General features: G+C 40.0%; 2 pseudogenes; one reads left to right on the top strand and one right to left on the bottom strand.

Moving 5' to 3' along the window:
• The first annotated feature begins 14,382 nt into the window (after positions 1-14,382).
• LOC106982921 (olfactory receptor-like protein OLF4) lies at positions 14,383-15,258 on the top strand (annotated as a pseudogene).
• Positions 15,259-16,272: 1,014 nt separating this feature from the next.
• LOC106982927 (NADH dehydrogenase [ubiquinone] 1 subunit C1, mitochondrial-like) lies at positions 16,273-16,745 on the bottom strand (annotated as a pseudogene).
• Between the last annotated feature and the right edge of the window lie 249 nt (positions 16,746-16,994).

Below are 16,994 nucleotides of genomic sequence, written 5' to 3'. Positions count from 1 at the left end.
TTTAAAGGTCGTGTATTGGAGGTATGGGTTCCAGGACCTCTTGTCTTGAGAACTGCTCATCACACACACACACACACACACACACACACACACACACACACACGCTCTATAGCCTCCTTGGACCATGTCACAACCAGACTATTCTCACCTCCAGTCGCAATAATCAGGCAAACAATGATACAAGGCAAGCTGTGCAATATCAGATTGTCTTTCCTATAAGTTGCAAAAACATCCAAATTCTAGTAGATAAGTCTCCAGTGAGCATGTAGATATGGGTCTCGAATTTAAGGTGATCATTTTGTGTCCAGTAGTTACAGAAACATAAAAATCAAATTCAAAAACTGAGAACAAGACAAGTGGGGAGAACGATCTAATGAGCTCAGGTGGCCCCTGGTGATGATGACGAGAAATTGTCCCTGGTTCTGGCGACACCCCAACCCCAGGTACATCTCCTTGAGGCCCAGAATAATAAAGCGGCAAAAAGCAATTTATCCAAAAGAAAAAGTAGGAATGTCTTCATGTTTCCAAGACATCCCACCAGAATAACAAGGGAAGACACCCACAATTCACAAAAGGAAATACACAGGGTACAAGAAAAGTGGGGGGTTTTACAAAATTATTTGCTAAAGAACGACTTTTCTAAATGATTTAAAATGCTAAACTTTTACAATCAGAAACCAGTTTTGAATTGGGGATCTCCACACGTTTGCTTTGGACTTGGAGAACCAGCCAAACTATTCTTTTTCTTCCCCCTGTAAACCCTTGTCAGGTAACATACAGTGTAATATTGGTCTCAGGAGCAGAATTCAGTGATTCATCACTTACCACACCCAGTGCTCATGGCAGCAATTACCCTCCTTAATCCCCACCTCCCATCTAGCCCATCCCCACCCACCTGCCTCCATCAACCTTGAGTTTGCTCTCTACCCCTATGAATCTCCTGTGGTTTGTTTCCCTCTCTTCTCTTCCCCCACCTTCCCAACCAAACTATTGTGAATGCTAATATCCTTCCCCAAATGGTAGGGCTAGAGGTATCTATCCCGCTCAGGTAGTTGGCAGATTTAGTGAATACGCCATATAGAGCTTAGCACAGCTCCCTGTGTTGACAATGAGTGCTTCTCGCTGGTGAGGAGATTTGGCTGATTTTTTTTCTTCTCTCAAAGTCCCCATCGCTTCCCCACCTCTGGGGTCCCAAATCCACCGCCTTATTTCAGTTCCTTGTCCTGTCTCCACCTATCATGGGCTGTCACTTCTCTAGCCAGTAGTCACAATTACCCAAGAGGTCTTTCTAATATTGCAATTACACGACTGTCCACCTTAACCCCTTCCCAGTGACTCCCCCCTGGAGAATCAACCCCCAATTCCATACCTTCCAACACTTGGCTTCCCTCCCTTGACCAACCCACCAGCTTTACACTCACACCGCCTCACCCCTTCGATCTCACACACACCGAGCCTGAGTTGTAGCTTCTCCGGAAGGCCCGGCTCAGGTCTCGGAGCCTCTACACCCCTGCTTCCCTCTGCTTGGAGTCACCCCCCTGGTCCGTTTGGAGTTTTTCACCTCTTCTCTATCCTGAAAATCCCATCTCCTCTTTCAGAAGCAAGGAGTCCTCTCCCTCATGAAACTTCGTGGGTGTAGTTCCTTTTAATAGTCTCACAGAACATTAAATGGCCTATTTAATAGTCTCACAGAAAAAAAAGACTTTCTCTTGTGATAATTTAGATGTCCGGGTTATCAATGTGTAACTTTTATTTAATGCCATTCGTTTCCCTGCTGGACTGTGGGCGCCCTGGGGCTATTATGCATACCCCCACCCTTTACCCCCAGACATAGTTTAGTTGGGATCACCAGGAATAAATACATATTGCATGAAGGAATGAGAGGCTCTGCGCTCACAGAAGTTGCCAGTGATGAGAGAGAGAACAGAATCAGGGAGCTACTAGCACAGGAACAGAGGACGCGAGAGAAGAATGTCGTCCATGTTCTTAGAATGGGAGCATTTGTGGGGGCAAGCTTGGTCTGCAAGAATAAACTAGAGTAGGAAAAATAAGGCACAGTAGAAAATATCAGAGCGCATCAGACGTGGTCAGGCTGCAAACCCAGCCATTTCGTGGTTCTCCCTGTAGAGCCGTAGGCGTGGGCGCGTGCGTGTGCACAAACGTGTTTCCGTGTTTGCCCCTGCAACGTGCTGGGTCACATGTCAATGGCATGTTTTGCTCCGGGGTAAAGTCAAAGTTCTCTTATCCGTGGCAGTACATGCAAGAATAGTTTCAAAAGAAGGGTAGTTCCTGCTAAGGAGGGGAAAGCAATAGGAATAAGGAGCCTATTCTAGAAGCCAGGTTGCAGAGACAGTGGGCAGCCAGGGCGGGTGCTGGCGTCACTTCAGCGAACATCCGTTCGCTTCATACAGTGTCCACATCGGGCCCTTGTTTGGCTTTTATTCCCTATTTATTCCTATGTATTGGACCACACTTGTTCTCATATGGCCCAGGAACAGACGCAGCTGGCCCTTCTCTCACATTCCTTTGTAATTCCTGAGCTCTGGGTTTTAATCTCTTTTTTGACAAACTCATTGGGCGGCTCCACTCTTCCTGAGTTTAATCCAACGTGTGTAGGCGTCCCTACAATATGCTCTATAAAATCCTATACGTGCCCCCAAAACCTATTTCCTTTCTTCGTCTGTATATCCCTGAGGACGGCATGTCACACACACATTTACATCACCCCCTCTGCTTTCTTCATTTAATGTCAGATCCAAATGAGCAGGACCTCACCTGATTGTTCATTTTTGCCGTTTCATAAAGGTGTGCGTTCAGGCAGAAACACATCTTTAGAAAATGGAATTTATAAAATAAAAAGAATAGCAGGGAGAGGACAAGCAGAATAAACACAGTGGATTCCAAACAACCTTGTTAATCAAATCCAATTTTAAAAAGACTGTCTTCTGCCACAAAAGATAGAAAATGACAATAAGAACATGACATTACCACAGGTGTCTAAATCAAAATGGAATGAGGAAAAAAGCTAATAGAAAAGAATAGGAAAATATCATTTATAATTATCACAGATTTTTAAAATAGCGCGGAGAGCAGTATCTAAAAATATAATTTCATCCTATATAATAAACATAGGTGGAATCACGCATCCTTGTGAGAAAGATATAAGTTGAATGCGAGAGGAATTCATGTTTCCGCAGGACTGCAAAAGGACGATTGCTAGTTTAGAAAATAGATCCAATCACAAAACAAAAGGTAGCAGTGAGGAAGCACAGATGGGAGGTAGGTGGCAATACATACAAAAGGCAGTTTATTACTACAAGACACATAGAAAACAATGGGTGAGGGACAAAATATGACTAGTTGACAGGTTTGGCCACTCACAATGTATAAACTCTCAACAAGTACATCTGTACATACATACAAGAACTAAACAGCAAATAGCAAACGTGGCTTAAAATTTTGCAATTGTGTTTTTTGTTTGTTTCACATTTTTGTTTAAATTCTAGTTGGTTAACTTAGTGTGATACTGGTTTCAGGAGTCAAATCACGCGTTTGAAAGAATGCAATCAAAAAGAAGAAAGAAAATGCTTCAGCAAGAATGACAAACAAAAACAAGAATAAGAATGCTCCGAACCTAGGAAACCAGGCAAAGTATTTTTGCAGACAATTTGCTGCAAAGAAAGTAAATGGCTAACACCCCAAAACTGTATTCCGTCTCTAGGTAATGCAAAAATTGTCAAGTAAAGCCCTGTAGCATATTCCTGTTGTGTTTTAACTATACTGTTTAAGTGAATATCTAATGGAGAGAAGATTCTGTGAAATGTATGTCTCCAGAACTGTGGTTGCAAGATCGTGGCTCCCTCCATTGGTCTGGATCTTTCTAACGGATACAGAATATGCTCCAAAATACCCCATCTTAAAAATATTTTTTAAATTCCCTCACTGCACTGCACCCCCCTCCATACCTAAGAGTGTATTTTCCTATTCCCTCTTACTGCAACACTCCTTGGAAGTGTTCAAAGTTTCCAGGAAGACAGTACCTCCCACTCCTTCGTTAGTCTCACCCAACTGGACTTTGATTCCCACCACTTAGTTGTCAACAATAATCCTTGCATTAGCAATTTCAACAGACAGTCCTTTTTTAAAAAAACATTTTAAATATATTGATTATGAATGAATGAGTTCACCACACCAACAAACACAACAATCTCTCAGATCTGGGGCAGGATGGTTAGGCTCTCAGGTGACCTCATCCATTCTCCCTGAACCTTTCCTGAAATACTTGCTGAGCTCTGAGACTCACCCGCTTGGGGTCTCTGAGAGGAAGGTCTCCAAGTGGAGGTCAGAATTCCTCCCTGTTGGTTGATGACAGAGAGCAAGCTCTATTTCCAGACAGCAGGAAGGAGTGCTAGGACCCCAAATGCAAAAACCATGTCTCCTCCAGCTTCAGGTAGAACATGTTCAGGGTCTGCGGCAGAGGAGATATTTATAGTCTCTTATGTTTGCTGTATGTGTTCTCTATAACTGCTCATTAGACACATTTCCCATTATTACTCCAACCTCTGAGCACATCTCCCCATGGGAACTTATCTGGACAGAATGGAATTTTTTCCTATAGGTTCTCTGTTCCCAGGAGATCAGGTGAGAATCCAGGTATATCCAGGGTGCCTGAGTGGCTCAGGGAGTTAAGTGTCCGGCTTTGGCTCAGGTCATGATCTCATGGTTGGTGGGTTCAAACCCCGCATTGGGCTCTGTGCTGACAGCTCAGAGCCTGGAGCCTGCTTCAAATTTTAAGTCTCCCTCTCTCTCTGTCCCTCCCCCGACTCATGCTCTGTCTCTGTCTCTCAAAAATAAGTAAAATGTTAAAAATTAAAAAAAAACAATTCAGGTGTATCCAATTTTTATCACTCCTCCTTGAACTTTCCTGGCTTCCAGAGCTCTAACATTGAAACTTTTCACAGCCCGGAGTGAAAGTTTTTTCCAAATATAAGACTCGGGAACCTGGGTCTCCAAAACATTGAGTTGTGGTGACAACACAACTCCTACTAGCTCCAGAAAATTTCTATTCCTTCTTCAACAAGCAAAGGTAGGTTCCTTTGCTATGAAATCATGGGTACAACAATCCTTGGATTCATAATTCTTTTGACAAGTCAAGTAGGAGTTATGTATTTTTAAGTTGACATTTATTAGATGTTTGGTTATTCAAGCTATATTACAAAGCTGTAGTCATCAAGACAGTATGGTACTGGCACAAAAACAGACACACAGATCAGTGAAACACAATAGAGAACCCAGAAATGGACCCACAATGATATGGTCAAATCTTTGACAAAGGAGGTAAGAATATTCAATGGAAAAAACGCAGTCTGTTCAACAAAGCGTTGGAAATTGGTCAGCAACATGCAGAATGAAAATGGACCACTCTCTTACACCATACACAAAAATAAATTCCAAATGGATGAAAGGCCTAAATGTGAGACAGGAAGTAACCAAAATACTGAGAGGAGAACACAGCGAAATATCTCTTTGACCTTGGCCATAGCAACCTCTTATTAGACATGTTGCCTGGAGGCAAGGGAAATAACAATGACAACCAAAAAAACATGAACTGTTGGGATTTTATCAATGTGAGAAACTCCTGCACAGTGAAATAAACAACCAGGAAAACTAAAAGGCTGCCTCAGGAATGGAGAAGATAGTTTCAACTAACATATTGGATAAATATTCCATTGTGTGTATGTGTGTGTGTACGTGTGTGTGCATGTGCGTGTGTGTGTACCCCATTTTCCTTATCCATCTGTGCATTGATAGACCCTTATGTTGCTTCCACATTTTGTTTATAATAAGTAATGCTGCAATAAACATAAGGGTGCATATATCTTTTCAACGTAGCGTTTTTGTTTTCTTTGGAAACAGTAGTGGAATTATTGGATCATAGAATAGTTCTATTTTTAAGTTTTGAGGAACCTCCATACTGTTATCCACAGTGGCTGCATTCCCACCAACAGTGCATGAGGGTTCCTTTTTCTCTACACCCTCACCAACATTTGTTTTTTCTTGTGTATTTTGATTTTAGCTATTCTGCCAGGTGTGAGGTGGTATCCGATTGTGGTTTTGATTTGCATTTCCCTGATGATGAGTGATGCAGAGCATCTTTTATGTGTCTGTAGTCATCTAGATGTCTTCTCTAGAGAAATGTCTATTCAGATCCTGTGCCCATTTTTTAATTTGATTGTGCGGGTTTTTTTGGTGTTGAGTTGTATGAGTTCTTTATGTATTTTAGATATTAACCCTTTATCAGATATGTCACTTGCAATTATCTTCTTCCATTTACTAGGGTTTTTTTTTTGTTTTATTGTTTCCTTTGCTGTGTAAAAGCCTTTAATTTTGATGCAGTCCCAATAGTTTATGTTTACTTCTGTTTCCCTAGCCTGGGAGACCTATGAAGAAAAATGTTGCTATAGCTGATGTCGGAGAAATTACTGCCTGTGTTCTTTTCTAGGATTTTTATGGTTTCAGGTCTCACATTTAGGTCTTTAATCCGTTTTTAGTTTGTCTTTGTGTGTGGCATAAGAAAGTGGTTCTGTTTCATTGCTCTACATGTAGCTGTCCAGTTTTCCCAGCACCATTTATTGAGAAGACTGTCTTTGCCCAATATTGTCACCTCTTTTGTCATAGATTAATTGACCGTATAATCATGGTCATGGAGTCTCTATTCTGTTTCACTGACCTATGTGTCTACTTTTGTACCAATACCATACTGTCTTAATTACAACAGCTTTGTAGTATATCTTGAAATTTGGTAGGTCTGGTCTTCTTTCTCAGGATTGCTTTGGCTATGCAGGGTCTTCTATAGTTCCATACAAATTTTAGCATTATTTGTTCTAGTTTTGTGAAAACTACTGGTGGTATTTCAATAGCAATTGCATTGAATCTGTAGATGGCTTTGGGTAGTACGGATGTTTTCACAATATTGATTCTTCCAGTCCATGAGCATGGAATATCTTTCCAATTATTTATCTTCTATTTCCTTCATCAGTGTTTTATAGTTTTTGGAGTATAGGTCTTTCACTTCTTTGGTTAAGGTTATTCCTAAAGATTTTATTCTTCTTGGTGCAATTGTAAATGGTGTTTAAAAACATTTTTTGTTCTTTCAGCTACTTCACTGTTAGTGTATAGGAATGTTGCTTATTACTGGGTATTGATTTTGTATCTTGTACTTTACTGAATTAATTTATTACTTCTAGTAATTTTATTGACTGATTGACTGATTTATTGAAATTCAAGTTAATTAACATACAGCATAGTATTGGTTGCAGGAGTAGAACCCAGGGATTCATCACTTACATATAACACCCAGTGTTCATCCCAACAAGTGCCCTCCTTAATACCCATCACCCATTTATCCCATCCCCCCACCCACCTTCCCTCCAGCAACCCCCAGCCTGTTCTCTGTATTCAAGAGTCTCTTATGGTTTTCTCCCTCTCTGTTTTTATTGAACTTTTCCTTCCCTTTCCCTATATTCATCAGTTTTGTTTCTTAAATTCCACATATGAGTGAAATCATCACATTTATCTTTCTCTGACTTATTTCTCTTAGCATAATACACTATAGTTTCATCCACTTTGTTTCAAAAGGCAAGATTTCACTCTTTTTTATTGCTGTGTAATATTCTACCATATGTTATATACCACATCTTCTTTATCCATACTTCTAGTAATTTGTTGGTAGAATTTTCTAGAATTTCTATGTATAGTGTCCTGTCATCTGAAAATAGTGGCTGCTTAACTTACTTCTTACCAATATGGATACCCCTTATTTCTCTTTCTTGTCTGATTGCTGAGGCTAGGACTTCCAATACTATGTTGAATAAGACTGTGAGAGTGCACATCTTTGTCTTGTTCCTGACATTAGGGGAAAGATCTCAGTTTTTCCCCATTGAATATGATGCTGGCTGTGAGTTTTTCACTTATGGCATTTATTATGTTCAGGTATGTTCCCTCTTTATTGAGAGTTTTTGTCATGAATGAATGCTGAATTTTGTCAAATGCTTTTTCTGCATCTATTGATATGATCATATGTTTTTTATCCTTCATTTTGTTTATGTAGTATATGACATTGATTTTCAAATATTGAAACATCCTTGCACTCCTGAAATAAATGCCACCTGATCAAGGTGAATGATTATTATAATATATTGTTGTATGTGGTTTGCTAGTATTTTCGTGAGGATTTTTGCATCAATCTTCATCAGGGATAGTGGCCTATAGTTTTCTTTTTTTGTGGGGTCTCTGGTTCTGGTAGCAGGGTAATGCTGGCCTTATAGAATGAATTTGGAAGCCTTCCCTCTTCTTCTATACTTTGGAAGAGTTGGAGGAGAATAGATATTAACTCTTTAAATGTAGAATACACCTGTAAATCATCCATCTGGTCCTGAACTTTTAGTTTTGAGTAGTTTTCTGATTACCAATTCCATTAAAAAAATTTTTTTAATGTTTTATTTATTTATGAGACAGAGAGAGACAGAGCATGAACGGGGGAGGGTCAGAGAGAGAGGGAGTCAGAATCTGAAACAGGCTCCAGGCTCTGAGCTGTGAGCACAGAGCCTGACGCGGGGCTTGAAAATCACGGACCATGAGATCATGACCTGAGCCGAAGTCGGATGCTTAACCGACTGACCACCCAGGCGCCCCTTTTTAAAATTTTTTTTTAATGTTTTATTTCCAATTCCATTTTTTATTGACAATTGGTCTGTTCAGATTTTCTATTTCTTCCCAGTTCCATTTTGGAAGATTGTATGTTTCTAGGACTTTATCCATTTCTTCTAGGTTGTCCACTTTGTTGGCATATAATTTTTCATAATATTCTCTTACCATTCTCTGCATTTCTGTAGTGTCAATTGTTACTTCTGTTCTTTTGTTTCTGATTTTACTAATTGGGTCCTTTCTCTTTTTTCTTGATGAATGTGGCTCAGGGTTTGTCAATTTTGTTTATCGTTTCAAAGGAACAGCTCTTGGTTTCACTGGTATTTTTCCATTGCATTTTTTAGTCTCTGTGTCATTTATTTCTGCCCTGATCTTTATTATTTCCTTTCTTTTGCTCACATTTGACTTTGTTTAGTCTTCAGGAAAGAATATTTTGAATACAAAATAGTACCTGATAGTAATTTAGAGCAGGCATTTCAAACATGAATGGCCTTAACTTCATTTCATTGGTCCCGTATCCATACAGACACTTTGTTTTCTTTCTAGTTCTTTCTAGTTAGAGGACAGACCTTCCATCCTGGTTCGACGTGAATCAGCTATTAATGTTCTATATCCTCCCATCAGCCATGCTCCACTAGACTTTTTTCCTTTTAACCCTATCACTGAGGTACAATTATATACAATAAACTGCACCCATTTAAAGTTTACAGTTGGACCCTTGTGGTGAGCCCAACATAAAGAGTCGTCTGTCAAATCACTATGTTGTACACTTGAAACTATCAATGACACTTCAATAAATTTTTTTAAAATAAATTGTACAGTTTGCTCCATTAAAGGAGTCATAAATATTTAGAAGCATATTGTGAATGATTCCATTTATATGTAATTCCAGAAAGTGCACAATAAGCTTTAACTACTTTGTTCTGTAACTTATTAAAATTTTTAATGTTTATTTATTTTTGAGACAGAGGGAGACAGAGTGCAAGTGGGGGGAGGGGCAGAGAGAGAGGGAGACACAGAATCGGAAACAGGCTCCAGGCTCTGAGCTGTCAGCACAGAGCCCAATGAGGTGCTCAAACCCATGAAATGTGAAATCATGACCTGAGCAGAAGTCGGACGCTTAACAGACTGAGCCACCCAGGTGCCCCTGTTATGTAACTTATTAAAATTTAATTTTCTTGAGTCTCAGTTTTCTTATTTCTGAAGGTAATGCAGGATAACAAAACTAATTTCAGAGGGATATTGTGGGGAATGAACAAATGTGTGGTAATATTTTGATTCCTAAGAAAATGTTCAAGGAGTATGGTGTGTGTGTGTGTGTTTATACACATTTTTCTTTCAAGTAAACATTGTGGGGAATAAACAAATGTGTGGTAGTATTATTTCAATTCCTAAGAAAATGTTCAAGGGGTATGGTGTGTGTGTGTGTGTGTGTGTGTGTGTGTGCATGTGTGTTTATACACATTTTTCTTTCAAGTAAACATATGTGCATACACACAGACTCATTATTAGGCAAGATTTCATGTCAAAAATAAACTGGAGAAAAAGTGGGAGAGGATAAAAATGATAAGAATGAAAACTTGGATTAACATGAAAGTAAAAGTATGTAAAGATTTGGACATAAAAATTTAAGATAGAACAAGTGACCTTAATATTTCAGGTTTTGTCCCTCAGTGCCTGCACTTCAGTATGGCTCATAGCTTGGGAGATTTTCTCCACCAGCTGTTGGGGTTGAGCAACTCCAAAGTGACTTTAGATTTCTCAATCTACATAAACTGATATTTCGACACCAAATGTCCTTATCTGAGAGAATATGAATGAATAATATCCAAGGATGAATTTCATTTCCCTTGAAGGGAGTGTTATTGGATAACTATCTGGAATAGATATTTATTGTGGTTGTGACAAATTCCATGCTGCAGGCTTAGAACAAATACATTTATGTTCTGATAGTTCTGGAAGTCAGAAGTCTGAAGTAGGTCTCCCTGGGCTAAAATCACTCTGCAGAGAAGAGTTCATTCTGGAGGTCTGGGGAATGAAAGCCACCTTTATTCCCCGGTTCATGGTCCCTCCCTTTATCTGCAAAGCCAGCAACATAGCATCTCAAAATTTCTCTGTGATTCCTACTCTTCTGCCTCTGTCTTCCATATCTGGAGGTACCTTGTGATCTATTGAGCCCACCTGGATCATCAGAACAAGTTCATCTTCAAGTCAGCTGACTAACAATGTTAATACCATTTGTCACTCTAATTCTCCCTTGCCATGACACAAGATATATTCGAAAAGTCTGGAGATTAAGATGTGGACATATTTGGGGGACATTATTCTGCCTACTAAAAGTCTTTTTCAGGGATATATTTGGGGTCAGCTCAGGGTCCCTCAGATTAAAGAATCAAACACAGACTTTATTTCAGACTCTAGGGTGAGTCCTTAGACTTTTCTTTCAAAACCATACATGAAGAGAATCACGTGCCTCATTTATTAAAATTACTTCAAAACTATAAATGGTAAAGTAAACCCTCAATTCAATGAATTCACTATCAACTCAAGGCGAAGGTGAAGTGCAAGCTGGTTAGACCTCTGGAAGGCAGGCAAGTTCATGAGCGTGAGTAATACAAAACTGGACTCACCTGACTTCTAATCTAAACTCCCAGGAACAGAGTGTCAGCAGGAAACTTTTCCTTTCTGTGCACTCCAGTGGCCCATGGAGAAATGATGTGCTCCAAGGTGGGAGTAACAATGGCAACAGTGTCTAATGAGCAGACGTAAGGAGCTGGAAATGTCTCCTTCACTGCAAAACCATAGCATATGAAACCTTGGAATGGCCAGGACATGGTTGTTGCTTTGGGGCTCCCAGTCTGGGGGAGGAGGGACGAATGTTCCACTCCTTCCTGCTGTCCTGTCTGGGAAAAGAGTTTCGGTCTCCGTGATCAATCATGCAGGGAGGAAGTCAGACCTCCACATGGAGACTTTCATCTTCTAGACCCCATCCAGATGAGTCTGAGAGCTCAGCAGGTATTTCAAGCAAGGCTCTGAGAGATTGGAACCTGAGAGCTTTCACCTGAGGTTACCTGAGACTAGGTAGATGCATTTATAATTAATTTACATAGTATGTTCAAAAGAGAAGCGTCCATTGGACTCAGAATACAGGGATCAATGTTGACAATGAGCGGTGGGAACGGAAGTCCAGTTGGATGAGACTGAGGAAGGAATAGAGGGGCATAAAGTGCTTCCAGTGAAATTAGAACATGTCTAAGGAGTTTTGCAGCCAAGGAGAGTAGGAAAACAGAGTGTTAGGCTTAGAGGCATGTGCCCTGAGCTTTTTAAGGAATGGTGGTTTTAAGCACGCTCTGTATTTATAGAAAGACCCAGAGCCATAGAGGTAGCTGTTTCCTTGCAACAGCACTTCTTGAGACACACACTTCTTGGCATCATCTTTCACGGTGAGTATTCACATAAAAAATGTGTGTTAATTTGCAAAAGAGTGTATGGTAACTAGCTTTACTGCGTAATACTTCATTACCAAGTTGTATAGAAACTAGGAAGATATTTGTTCAACATAGAAAAAAAACTCAGCCAATCTCTTCACCAGTGATAATCATCCACTTACTAACGAGAAGGAACCATTGTAAGCCTTTTACATACACTAACTAACGCTGTCTACCACCCTAGGAGGATGGACACTGCTCTCCCCCCTCTTTGAGTAAGGATATTCACATTTGGAATGGATTCATTGTCTTTCCCAAGTTCAAATAGCTTAATAGGATAGATCTGACCTTCGAAGCCTGGTTTTCTGATTCCAAATGCTTTGCATTTAAAATCATTCAGAAAAACCTTTTATTATTGCATCTTGAAAAATCCCCTTCTGTGTATATTTTCTGTTGTGCATTGCAGGTTTATTCCCTTAGCACATTTTCTAGAGAGACATGAGATCAGTAAAAGATCCTGACATCATAAAAAATACCCCTCCTTTCTTGTTTAGGTACATTTTTCCCCAGCTATCTTAATTATTCTGGGCATCAAATGGATGTAACTGGGGCTGGAATGCTGCCAGAACCAGGGAAGCTTTCCTTTCATCACAGTCTCTCAGGGACAATTGGAGCTTATTAGATCTTTTTTTCCCCTGTTCCATTTCTTTCCTGTCTGTGTTTTTGGAACTGCTTTTTTATGTTTCTTTAAATACAGGACACAAGGGGCACCTGAGTTGCTCAGTCTGTTAAGCACTCAGTGCTTGGTTTCAACTCAGGTCATGATTTCCCTGTTTGGGGGTTCAAGCCCCGTGTCGGGTTCTGTGCTGCCAGCACAGAGGATTCTCTCTCTCCCTCCCTCTCTCTCTCTCTCTGTCCCTTAAATAAGTATGCTTTAAAGAAAATACAGGACACAAGATGATCATATTAAAAGGGCTCCCATGTTTACATGTCCATGGGAGGCATACTAAACAAAATGTAAGTACTATTTACACATTCTCTAGGATAAAGGTAATATGATGTTGACAGCTTGCCTTGTACCATTTCTTTCAAAAGTATGGTGCTTGAGGGTGGGAAAAGCCTGATAGCAATCAGTGCCAGGATGCCATAATGCACTGTGTGTGTGTGTGTGTGTGTATGTGTGTGCGTGTGTGTGCATGTGTGTGTTGTAGGGTATGAGCTGTCCTCAGGGCAATGAATTGTACCTGAGTTCATATACTCCAATATGTGACCTTAAATGCCAGGATGTCAACCAACAGATGGAAATAAGAAAGGGATATATCTCTAGTCACAGAATATCTTGGGAAAAAATTAATAAAATGCAAAGAACCATGGGGAGGAAGGACTCCCTGTGTCTTGAAGTTTCTGTCCATTTATTAACTGGATTATTTTGGGGGGTGTTGAGTTTGATAAGTTCTTTACAGATTTTGGATACTAACTCTTTATCAGATAGGTCTTCTGCTAATATCTTCTCCCATTCCATAGGTTGCACTACTAGATATTTGCCCAAAGGATAAAAAAATACTAATTCAGAGGGGTACAGGCACAAGGATGTTATAGCAGTATTATCTCAAATAGCCAACCTAGGGAAATAGCCCAAGTGTCAATCGATTGGTGAACGGATGAAGAAGAGTTTACACACACACACACACACACACACACACACACACACACACAGAGTCATCAAAAAGAATGAAATCTTGCCATTTGCAATGATGTGGATGGAGCTAGAGAGTAGTATGCTCAGCAAAATAAGTCAGAGAAAGACAAAAACCATAAAATTTCACTCATATGTGGAATTTAAGAAACAACACAAACAAGAAAAGGGAGAAAAATAAGACAAATCAAGAAGCACACTCTTAACTATAGAGAACACACTGATGGTTATGGGGGGATGGGTAAAATAGGTGATGGGGATTAAGGAGTGCACCTGTTGTGATGAGCACCGGCTGTTTTATGGAAATGTTGAATCACTATACTGTGCACCTGAAACTGATATTACACTGCATGTTAACTAACTGGAATTTAAATCAAAACTTTAAAAAATGAAAAATAAATAAATGGAATACACAAGTAAAGCTCATTTGCTTGAAAAATACTCATGTTATTATTTTCTCTCCTAGTATTCAACTCCACCACATGGGACTCAGCAATGATACACACATTTCATTTTTTTCTTTGGGGAATTTCAGAGGAACCAGAACTGCAGCCCCTCATATTTGGGCTTTTCCTCTCCATGTACCTGATCACTGTGTTTGGCAACCTGCTCATCATCCTGGCCGTCAGCTCTGACTCCCGCCTCCACACCCCCATGTACTTCTTCCTGGCCAACCTGTCCTTTGTAGACATCTGCTTCACCTGCACCACCATCCCGAAGATGCTCTGGAACATCCAGACCCAGAGCAAGGTCATAACCTATGAGGACTTCATCACCCAGATGTATTTTTTCCTACTCTTCACGGGACTGGACAACTACATCCTGACTGTGATGGCCTATGACCGATTTTTGGCCATCTGTCACCCCCTCTGCACTACACGGGCATCATGAACCCCCGGCTCTGTGGGCTGCTGGCTCTGGTGTCCTGGATCATGAGTGTCCTGCATTCCTTTTCACAAAGTTTAATGGTGTTGCAGCTGTACTTCTCCACACACTCACTTTTTTCTGTAATTTAATCAGATGATCCAACTTGCCTGCTCTGACACCTTTCTTAATGACACAGTGATGTATTTTTTAACCGTGTTGGTGGCTGGTGGCCCCCTTGCTGGGATCCTTTACTCTTATTCTAAGATTATTTCCTCCATACATAGAATCCCATCAGCTCAGGGTAAGTATAAAGCATTTTCCACCTGTGCGTCTCACCTCTTGGTTGTCTCCTTACTTTATTGTGCGGTCCTCGGAGTATACTTTAGCTCTGCTGCTACCCAGAGTTCACGCTCAAGTGCAACAGCCTCAATGATCATGCCTATGCTGAACCCCGTCATCTACAGCATGAGGAACAAAGACATAAAGGAGGCTTTGATGAGATCCTTTGGGATGGCAAGTATAAAAGGGACCATTGTCCTGCTAGTGAAGAAGTGCCCTTGATTGCAGGGCTCAAAGCCACGATTCTTTGAACATCGTGAAATAGAATTTGCTGTTATGTATTTCCTGAAATTTCCATTTCTTAGACATCAGCTTCTCTATACAATTTCAGAAAACTCAGTTTACTAAGCTTTCTGCTCTGTCCGATATATACACAAGTTTTTCCCTTTGTCCGTTTTCATGTGTTCCCACAATTCTTTCTGGCCTTGGGTCAGACATATTTGAAAATTTCCACATGTTTTGTGGCACCTGGGTGGCTCAGTCAGTTGAGTGTCCAATTTCAGCTCAAGTCATGGTCTCGTGGTTCATGAGTTTGAGCCCTACAGCAGGCTCTCTGCTGTCAGCACAAAGAGCACTTCGGATCCTCTGTTCCACTCTCTCTCTGTATCTCCCCCTCACCTGCTCTCTCTCTCTCTCAAAAAAATATAACTAAACCTTAAAAAAAGAAAATTTCCATATCTTTTATAGGACAGCTTTAATGATGTCTTAGAAATGTTTCTTCTCAAATGATATATATCACATGTATATATGACATATCACACATATATAACAATTTCTTTTTTAATTTAATTTTAATTTGTTTTAATTCCAGTATCATTAACCTACAGTGTTACATTAGTAACACTTTATTTATTCATTCATCCACTTGAACATCTAGGTTGTTTCCATGTCTTGGCTATTGTAAATCATGTTGCAATGAAATGGAGGTGTGTATATCTTTTCGAATCTGTGTTTCTGTTTTCTTCAGATAAATTCTCAGAAGTTTCATTGCTCAATCATATGGTAGTTCAATTTTTAATTTTTCAAGGAACCTCCACGCAGGTTCCCACAGTGATTGAACCAGTTTACATTCCCACCAACAGTACGCGAGGGTTCCCTTTTCACCACATCCTCACCAACACATGTTGTTTTTGTCTTTTTGAAAGTAACCATTTTAATAGGCATGAAGAGATATCTCATTGCAGTGTTAATTTGTATTTCCCTGGGGGTTAGTGATGGCAAACATTTTTTCATGTATCTGTTAGCCATCTGTATGTCTTTGGTGGAAAAATGCTTATTCAGATCCTCTGCCCATGTATGAATCATATTGTTTCCTTTTCTTTTTATTTTTTCATTTCATTATTTTTCATTCATGAAAGCTGATTTGACATACGTTCACATAGAACATTTTCTCTCATGTCTACAGCTCAACACACTGCTGAATCCAAAGGAGCTGTTGCCATTACTATATGGAGTATATTGTATTAGTGTTTCAATCGTTTATTCCGACCCATTTCTTCTTTTATACTCTAAAACATCTTCATTACGCTGTTTGATCAGATAGATCCACAAGAAGCTGGAGGTGCCCAAGGTCAGTCCAACTTTCATGCAGTCTGGTCTGTCACGTGGCAGCTCCTGAATGTAGGACCTTGATGGCGCTGAAGACCAGTTGGGAGTCTGGCCAGACCCAGAAGCTTGGAGAAGGGGTGCAACAATGAAGTCAGAGCCATCTTCCTGGGCTGGGGTCCCTTTTTGTCTTTGCTATTGAGTTTTTTATATACTTTGGGATATTTACCTCTTTATGAGATGTATGATTTGCAAATATTCTCTGCCACTCGAGAGGTTGCCTTTTCATTTTGTTGATGGTTTTCTTGCCATGCAGAAGATTTACTTTGATGTAGACCCTGCTTATTCTTGCTTTTGTCCCCTTGTTTTTGATGTCAGATCCCAAAATCATTGCCAAAATCAAAATGCTTTTT

Source organism: Acinonyx jubatus, chromosome A2 (assembly GCF_027475565.1).
Source record: "Acinonyx jubatus isolate Ajub_Pintada_27869175 chromosome A2, VMU_Ajub_asm_v1.0, whole genome shotgun sequence".
Lineage (NCBI taxonomy): Eukaryota > Metazoa > Chordata > Mammalia > Carnivora > Felidae > Acinonyx > Acinonyx jubatus.
Note: the sequence above shows the minus strand (reverse complement) of the source record. Positions and strands in the feature narration are given on the sequence as shown.